This window comes from Eriocheir sinensis, chromosome 37 (genome assembly GCF_024679095.1).
Source record: "Eriocheir sinensis breed Jianghai 21 chromosome 37, ASM2467909v1, whole genome shotgun sequence".
Lineage (NCBI taxonomy): Eukaryota > Metazoa > Arthropoda > Malacostraca > Decapoda > Varunidae > Eriocheir > Eriocheir sinensis.
Window position 1 is genome coordinate 13,166,571 of NC_066545.1, and position 9,354 is coordinate 13,175,924.

The 9,354-nt window shown below is 42.1% G+C and overlaps 1 long non-coding RNA gene across 1 annotated transcript; it reads left to right on the plus strand.

The window, feature by feature from the left end:
• The first annotated feature begins 6,467 nt into the window (after positions 1 to 6,467).
• Positions 6,468 to 9,354, plus strand: LOC127008282 (uncharacterized). The gene is made up of 2 exons (XR_007760995.1): positions 6,468 to 9,014; positions 9,225 to 9,354. It is a non-coding gene; the product is annotated as an uncharacterized LOC127008282 (long non-coding RNA).

Here is a 9,354-nt window from a genome sequence, read left to right on the forward strand (position 1 = left end):
CCGTGTACGAGCTTAGGGAGTGTCTGTCGTGGTTAACTCTTGCATTACATAGATGGATTTTAAGTCATGTTGAGTAGTCGAGTAAATGAAACGTGAATGTAGGATACCGTAGAGTTTTCCTTGTTAGAACTGAAGGCGTAAAGATCATGGTTAACTCCTGCATTACAAAGGTGCATAGTTTAAGTTTTTTAGTTCGTGAAAATGGATGAATAGAGGCGCTAGGTTCTGTTGTGTTAGTGGTGGTGAATATATTGATGTTGGAATAATGTATAGTGAGTAGTAAGTGAAATATGCATGGATGTTACCGTAGAGTTTTCTGCATAAGAACTGAAGGCATGAAGGTAAAATAGTTAACTTTTGCATTCGAAAGGATATCATTAAGGAGTGCTGAGTAAGCGAAATATGAATGGATGTTACCGTAGACTTTTCTCGCGATGGCTGAAAGCGTGAAGGTAATGGTTAACCCTTGCAGTAAAAAGATGAATAGCATAAAGTTGTTAGTTCGTGGAAATGGATGAAACGAGTCGATAGGTTGTGTTGTGTTATTGGAGTTGAAATAATAATGGTGGTGGTGACGGTGTGTGTGTGCATTTATATATTTGTGTGTATTGTATTAACTGATGGTGGTGGTGGTGGTGTTGCAATAGTAGTAATGTACTGTAATAGGATTTCTTTGGTGGTGGTGGTGGTGGTGAAATGAATTTTGGCTGAAGCCCCTTGTTCTCTCTCTCTCTCTCTCTCTCTCTCTCTCTCTCTCTCTCTCTCTCTCTCTCTCTCTCTCTCTCTCTCTCTCTCTCTCTCTCTCTCTCTCTCTCTCTCTCTCTCTCTCTCTCTCTCTCTCCCGCTTGGGTTGTTTAACTAAGGAAAATTTGGGATGCTCCTCTTGACCCATCTCACTTCTGGGATAACCAAATCAGAGAGAGAGTACACAATAGTTGCATTCACTCTCACTCACCAACACTCTTGTACACACACACACACACACACACACACACACACACAGACACATCCACACACGCCGCAAGAAGGTTTAATCAACGTACTCACCTTGATAATAAGTCACAGGTAAATTTGGAAAAAACGAAGGACTCACCGTGCACTTTTTTCCACGTGAATATATTTAATAATTTTATCAGTCGGAGCAGAAGCCGGCGGGCGCGTTTTTTCCTACTTTTTTTCCTTTTTTTTATTTTCTCTCCAATTTCCTCCTTTTTTTTTCTTCTCTTCATTTCATCCCTCGGCCCGACCCTGCAGTCATGTGAATAGCAATACTTTTTTTTTCTTTTTCATTTCTTTATTTTTTTTCTGTACCCTAGCTTACCCGTCCTCTGTCTGTCTGTCTGTTTGTCTCTGTCTGTCTGTCTGTTTGTCTTTGTCTGTCTGTCTTTGTCTGTTTGTCTGTCTGTCTGACTCTCTCTCTCTCTCTCTCTCTCTCTCTCTCTCTCTCTCTCTCTCTCTCTCTCTCTCTCTCTCTCTCTCTCTCTCCTTGCGACAAGGCTTCATCCCTTCGGATAGGAAAATGGCTAACGTAACACCAATTTTTAAGAAGCATAGCTTTCTCTCTCTCTCTCTCTCTCTCTCTCTCTCTCTCTCTCTCTCTCTCTCTCTCTCTCTCTCTCTCTCTCTCTCTCTCTCTCTCTCTCTCTCTCTCTCTCTCTCTCTCTCTCTCTCTCTCAACTTTTTTTGCATATTCTTTCTTTCACTTTTTCTTTCTCTTTCTTTCTGTTTTTGTTCCCTCCTTCCTTTCTTTCTTTTTCTTTCTTTCTTTCTGTCTTTCTTTCTGTCTTTCTTTCCTTCCTTCATTTCTCCCTCCCTTCCTCCCTTCTTTCCTTCTTTCTTTCTTTCTTTTTCTTTTTATCAATCTATCTTTCTTAATTTCCTTCCTTCTCTCTTTCCTTCCTTCTTGCTTTCTCCCTTTCACTTCGTCTCTCACCTGGGCGCTCCGATGACAGGTAAAGACGATGAAACGCCGTCGCCGTCTCGTCTCTGCTTCCTTTACCTAAAAATATTGACGAACTTAATGAAACACGGAAGGGAAAATTCATTCTTTTTATTTTGATTTTTAATTTCTCGGTACAGAAAAAGGAAAAAAAAAGATCATGGCTTAATAAAACATTGGGTCCATACTAACATTTCCTGACCTGAACTCTCTCTCTCTCTCTCTCTCTCTCTCTCTCTCTCTCTCTCTCTCTCTCTCTCTCTCTCTCTCTCTCTCTCTCTCTCTCTCTCTCTCTCTCTCTCTCTCTCTCTCTCTCTCTCTCTCTCTCTCTCTCTCTCTCATTCTATCTTTTAGCAATATATATCCCTTTTCTTCCCTCCTTTCTTCTCCTTCTCCTCTTCCTTCTCTTTTTCTTTTTCGTCCTCCTCTTCCTCGTCTTCCTCCTCCTCCTCCATTTTCGTTTTCTCTTCCTCATGCCCCCTCTTTATTTATTTTCCTTTTCCTTACTTCTCCTCTTCGTATCTCCTCTTCCTTCTCCTTTTGTGTGTGTGTGTGTGTGTGTGTGTGTGTGTGTGTGTGTGTGTGTGTGTTTTATTCTCCTTATTATATACATGTTAAAGTCAGCGTTACGTTTTCTTTACAATATTTATTTTGCCAACAAGTTCAAGTTTTATTTTATTTTTTATCTTTACCTTCATTAAGAGTTTATGTAAAGGAAAAAAAAAGTAAAGTAAAGTGAAAGGAAACGAGAAGGCACCCCAGAGTATATCCCCCTCCCCCCTCCCCTTCTCCCCCTCCCCCTCAAAGTTTCAGTATACAACTCGAGGTCAGAACATGATAATTTTTTTCTTTTACTCTTTTTTTTTTTCTTTTTGGGTTTGTGTGAAATTTAGCTTAAAAAAAATCCGTTAACAAGCTCGGTCTAACAGAGAGAGAGAGAGAGAGAGAGAGAGAAAAAAGAGTTAAATGAAAAAGAACGAGAGAAAGAAGATTGCGACAGAGAGAGAGATAGGCGGATAGTTCTCTCTCTCTCTCTCTCTCTCTCTCTCTCTCTCTCTCTCTCTCTCTCTCTCTCTCTCTCTCTCTCTCTCTCTCTCTCTCCTGCATTATTCTTGACGTCAAACGTGCTGACCCCCTTCCGTGTAGACTCCTGACCTTTCGTGTGTGTGTGTGTGTGTGTGTGTGTGTGTGTGTTTTGTAGGTTTGTATGTCACCTTTTCTCCTTTATTTCCATGTGTGTGTGTGTGTGTGTGTGTGTGTGTGTGTGTGTGTGTGTGTGTGTGTGTGTGTGTTTCTCTCATCATGGTACTCCTTTATCAACACCCGATTTTTCTTTTTTTCTTTTATTCCCCTTTCTTTTATTTCCCTTTCTTTTATTTCCCTCTCTTTTATTTACATTATTCGTTACCGTTACATTCTTTCCCTCGTTACCTGCGTGCGCTCACCTGGACGTCCCTGGATACCTGCCCTCAGCAACACCGCGAAACATGTACTGAACACGTTTTTGTCGAGTGTATTTTGTGTGTGTGTGTGTGTGTGTGTGTGTGTGTGTGTGACCTCCCCCCTCTTACCTGTGTCCTAACCTGCCCCAAAAGTTAATTAATCTAACTCACTCATTTTCACACTTAAAATACAAACTCTCTCTCTCTCTCTCTCTCTCTCTCTCTCTCTCTCTCTCTCTCTCTCTCTCTCTCTCTCTCTCTCTCTCTCTCTCTCTCTCTCTCTCTCTCTCTCTCTCTCTCTCAACAAAAGTGAAAGAAAATAATATCACTCTGGAATTTCTTTTTACTTTCCCTCAACAATTTTAACTAACCTTCAGACGCGTGACGGTGACCTGACCTGACCTGACCTCTTCATCGACCTAAGTTTTAAAGCTTTGACATTTTGACCCCTTTTGCCGCCCCTTGCCCGCCCCTTGCCTTCCCACTCAATCTGTCTGTCTTGGTGCCGACATGCTGACCTGTTGACCTTACTTTGTTTGTCCGACTTGCATGATGACCTTGACCTAACATCCTGTCTGTCCTTAACGTGACCTCTGTGCTGGGTTTGAGTTGCCAGGCATTGCTGACCTAACCCCTAATGATCTTGTTTTTCCTGCTGACGACCTTGATGATTTTCTTGCGGACTTTTATCCACACACACAAACAAACAGACACCTTTTTTCACTACAATTTACCTGCCTTCCTTTCTTACCTTACGGCACATACCTGTCATAGTGCATCTTCCTTTCACTTTCCTCTGTACACACCTGGTTCAGTACACCTTCCTTTCACTTTCTTCCTTACACACACCTTTAATACATCTTTCTTTCACCTTTATATGTTTTCACCTGTCTCACTGCACCGTTCACTTTCCTCCCTAGATACACCTGTTATAATATACCTTTTCTTCGCCTCACCTTAACTAAACACACCTGTCTCAATACACCTTTCACTCTCCTCCCTAAATACACCTGTTTCCACGCACCTTCCCTTCACCTTACCTACACCCTTCCCTTCACCTAACCTTACGTACACACCTGTCTCAATACACCTTCCACTCTCCTTCCCTTACATTCACATCTTTCTCATCATCCTTTCTTTTTTTCCTCTCATTCTTCCCCCCTTTCCCTCCTCCTTCCGTCCCCATTCCTCACCCAAACACTCTCTCACCTGTCTTCATCGACCTCCCCCTTCCCCCCCCCTCCCCCTCCCCTCCCTTCACCTGGCTTAGTCTCGCACCTGTGTTTCGTGTCCTGAGTTGAAATAAAGTTGCTCCGTATTTTGTTTCATCCACTTTTATAGAAACTTTTTTTGAGTGTGCTGCGTGTGCGTATATATATATGTGTGTGTGTATGTGTGTGTGTGTGTGTGTGTGTGTGTGTGTGTGTGTGTGTGTGTGTCTGTCTTTTGCTCCGCAGCTTTTTGTCGGGGAAAAATATTCGCGAATTTCTTCCTGGTTTAAAAACAAAACTCCACATTTTTCGATGCGCAGTAATTTGGAATACATATATGCAAAAAAAAAAAAAGGAAAAGGCCAAGGTGGCTTTCAATCCTTTACCAATTTTTAATACAATTTTTTGGGGAGTTCATGGCGCGAAGGACACACGGAATAGTAATGAGGCGCCGCCACTCACGGATTCCTAACGACGCCAAGAAAAATAATAAAACGGTTCGAAAATATTAGAAGTGACAGACTCCGATATCTCCAATTTTTTTTTATAAAGCTACGGGACCAGCGACCTCGTCCTTGTCCGCCTCTTGTTCTTCTCTTCATTCCCCTCCCTCTATCTTTCTCTCTTCCCCTCCATTCCTCTCCTCTCTTCTCTATTCTTTATTCATGTGTAACTTCCTCTTCTTCCTCTCCTTCCTCGTCCTTCTCCTCCTCTTGTTCTTCTCTTCATTCCCCTCTTTCTATCTTTCTCTCTTCCCCTCCATTCCTCTCCTCTCTTCTCTATTCTTTATTCATGTGTAACTTCCTCTTCTTCCTCTCTTTCCTCGTCCTTCTCCTCCTCTTGTTCTTCTCTTCATTCCCCTCTTTCTATCTTTCTCTCTTCCCCTCCATTCCTCTCCTCTCTTCTCTATTCTTTATTCATGTGTAACTTCCTCTTCTTCCTCTCTTTCCTCGTCCTTCTCCTCCTCTTGTTCTTCTCCTCATTCCTCCATTCCTTATATTCTCCCTCTCCGCCTCCCCCTTCTCTCCCTTCTCTCCTTACCCCCTCAAACACTGACCTTATCTCCATCCTTTTCCCTCACCCCTTCACTCCTTCCAGCATCCCTCTCACGCAGCGTTGCCAAGTTATCGCACTCATCACATTGCATTTTCGTACCTTCTGACCAATAACGAATGCAAAAACAAACAAACAAACATCAATAAAAAAGGGAAATAAGGATGAAATAGCAGCATCTAGGAGGGAGACAGCCAGGGAGTAAGATGTGCTATGTCGGAGCTTTAACGCTAACTTCAATTTCCTGTCGTTGTTTGTCTAGGTACGATAGTTTGAGGCTTAAAAGTAATAAAGACGATGTGGTGAGTACGATAATTTGGCAACGGTGTACGGGACTGTAAATCACGAAGACTAAATTTGGGGCCTATTAGCCGATGATGAAATGGCGGTGCGTTCATATATATATATTTATGTACAATTCGACTTAAAAATACTCGCTTATTTTTTATGGTGAAAACATTATTCCAAACGCTGCGTCGGAATTTTAATATTTGAGAATCAACTCCACTTTTTTTTATGTGCTTTTGTTCTTTTTTTGTTTGTTTGTTTGTTTGTTCCGGCACCACCACAGACCACATGCCTGTCCCTAACTAACCACACCTCATCACCACACTTCATCACCACACACCTTGTCATCACCACTATTACACCTCATTACCACCAAACACACCTCGTCATCACCACTGCCACACCTCACCTAACTCACCTTCTCATCACCACAGCACTACAACATCACCTCCTCACCACACTTTGTCATCACCACTCACCTTGTAACACCACCACCACATATTATCATCACCACACACTTCTCAGCACCACCACCACCACAAATTATCATCACACACTTCTCAACACCACCACACCGCCATCACCACATACCACTCACCACCTAAGACTTCTATCACCACCACCACCACTTCTCACCTCACCACACACACGGCACCACCATCACCACGGACCCCTTATCACCACCACAGTCTGTCATCACCACACAACTTACACCACCACCATCGTTTCTCACTTCACCACACATCACCACCACCATCATCACCACCACCAAACACCTGCCTCACACCTGTCTCCTCACACACACACACCTGGACCACGTCGCAGCCTCCCTTCCTACCTGTGAATCACGAACATCGACTTGCAGTGGAAAAAATAGTCACTTATGTTTATTATCGTGAAAACATTATTGCCAGAGTGATGTGAAGGCCATCACCCAGTCAGTCCCTGGATATGGCAGTACTCGTGTGTGTGTGTGTGTGTGTGTGTGTGTGTGTGTGTGTGTGTGTGTGTGTGTGTGTGTTGCATCGCTCTCACTTTTGTTAGTTCTGAGCTGTTCATTTGCACTCAATCACACGCACACACACACGCGCGCACACACACACACACACACACACACACACACACAACGAGAGACACCAATGATAACTTTATATTTTTTTGATTCCTGTCTTGATGGATGATGAGTTAGTTTGTGTGTGCGTGTGTGTCAGTGCGTCACCCACGAGGAGAGACACACAAACACACACACACAAACACAAACACCACCCACGCCACACCACCGCTACGCCCGACCACAAACACCTACCAATAGAAAAAAACACCCTTATAATATAGTACTCAAGTGGTCATCAGTAACCTATTCGAGGCCACACCGGATGACCTCATAAGACAGCGATGACGATGACGACGACCCGCGCCACAAGACCTTACCTTAACCTTACCTTAATGACCTAGCTAACTAATTACCTGGCGCGGGTCACCTTGATTGACAAAAAGGGAGGAAGGACCAACTGGAGGCACCTCGACAGTAGCGCCATCTACATTAGGCGGGTGTTTCGGGAGAGAGTTGAGAAAAAAAGGACCTACTACCGTGTTTACATTTTCTATTATTATTATTATTATTATTATTATTATTATTATTATTATTATTATTATTATTATTATTATTATTGGTATTGTTATTGAAGAGCCTACCAAAAGATGTTCCCCGTACCCCGTTTTCTTTACAGGCTTTTAAGGAGGGGGGGTTTAAAGGGGTTGTTTTTGAAGGGGGCTACTCTAGAATGGCTACTAATATTTGATGTTTGTTAGTATGTGCGTTTGTTTGTATGTACAGGCCTATGAAAGGGAATACCAAAATAGGAAGTTTATGTACAGTGCTATGCTCTTGGGCGTGATGTGCGCTTGTGTGTGTGTGTGTGTGTGTGTGTGTGTGTGTGTGTGTGTGTGTGTGTGTGTATAGGCGCTGACGGAAATATTTATCCACCTTACTTTAAAATCCATCGTAACTCTTAAGGTTCTTTCCACACGGCGAGTCACTCCTTCCCCCCTCTCCTCCCCTTTCCTCCCCCTCTACTGTCAACGTATCCCTCGTGACCTGCCGTGGGGAAAGAGATCACCGGGTCAGTAGGAAGTTAAAGGGCAGGGTGGATATATATTGTAGCCCGCCGCTGTAGGTGTGTGTAATGGATAACCTACTCGTAAGAGGCAGAGGCTTGTTCTCACACTCTTTCTTGTGTTTGCAGGTTGTGGATGACACCTGGCGGACAGACGCAGGTGAGTACACTATTACCAACTACGGCACAGTAATAATAATAATAATAATAACGATAATAATAATAATAATAATAATGATAATGATAGGAATAATAATAATGGTTGTCTTGGTAATGATAATCCTAACTCCAACACTACCATAATGATAATAATGAGTAACTTCACCATAATAATCATAATAGTAATTGACCAGACCGTGTTAAGGCCACTTTTTTAATGAACTGATCCACCAAACTAACACAGCACACACACACGACACATCCACGCGTCAGGTTACTACCACAAGTATGTTATGATTGATCCTCGAACGCAAGGACTTGATAAACGCCACTTCTACTTATACTACTACTACTGCTACGACGTGTCTCATGAGGGCTACTTGACTTAGACTTAAATCACCGTGTTCTTCTTATTCTCCTCCTCTTGTTTAAACGTAATAGAAAGATAGTTGGTTAGTTAGTCAGTTGGTTGGTTGGTTGGTGGAAATGTTGAGAATTGTGTGTACAGGAAAAGAGGGAATATGACGAAGTAGAACGTATTAATTTTTCTTTTTCAGCGGTACGGATTGAAATAAGAGTTTGGTGGAGATGCAAAGAAACTGGATGGATCGAAACTAAGGAAAGGGAAATAAACGAAGCCGGATTGAATTTAGAGAAAGGTGGAAATGCAAATAAGTTGGATGGATTGAATGAAGATCAGACACAAGATGGATTGAAACTAGAAAAGGATTAAAATGAAAAGAAAAAGGATGGATCGAAACTAAGGAAAGGGAAACAAACGAAGCCGGATTGAATTTAGAGAAAGGTGGAAATGCAAATAAGTTGGATGGATTGAATGAAAGAGGAAGTTGAAAATGATAAGAAACAAGATGGATTGAAACTAGAAAAGGAGGAAGTTGAAAATGATAAGAAACAAGATGGATTGAAACTAGAAAAGGATTAAAATGAAGAGAAAAAGGATGGATTGAAACAAAGGGAAGGGAAATAAACGGAAGCGGATGGAAATTAGAGAAAGGTGGAAATGCAAACAAGTTGGATGGATTGAATGAAGAGGAAGGTGAAAATCATAAGAAACAAGATGGATTGAAACTAGAAAAGGATTAAAATGAAAAGAAAAAGGATGGATTGAAACTAAGAAAAGAGGA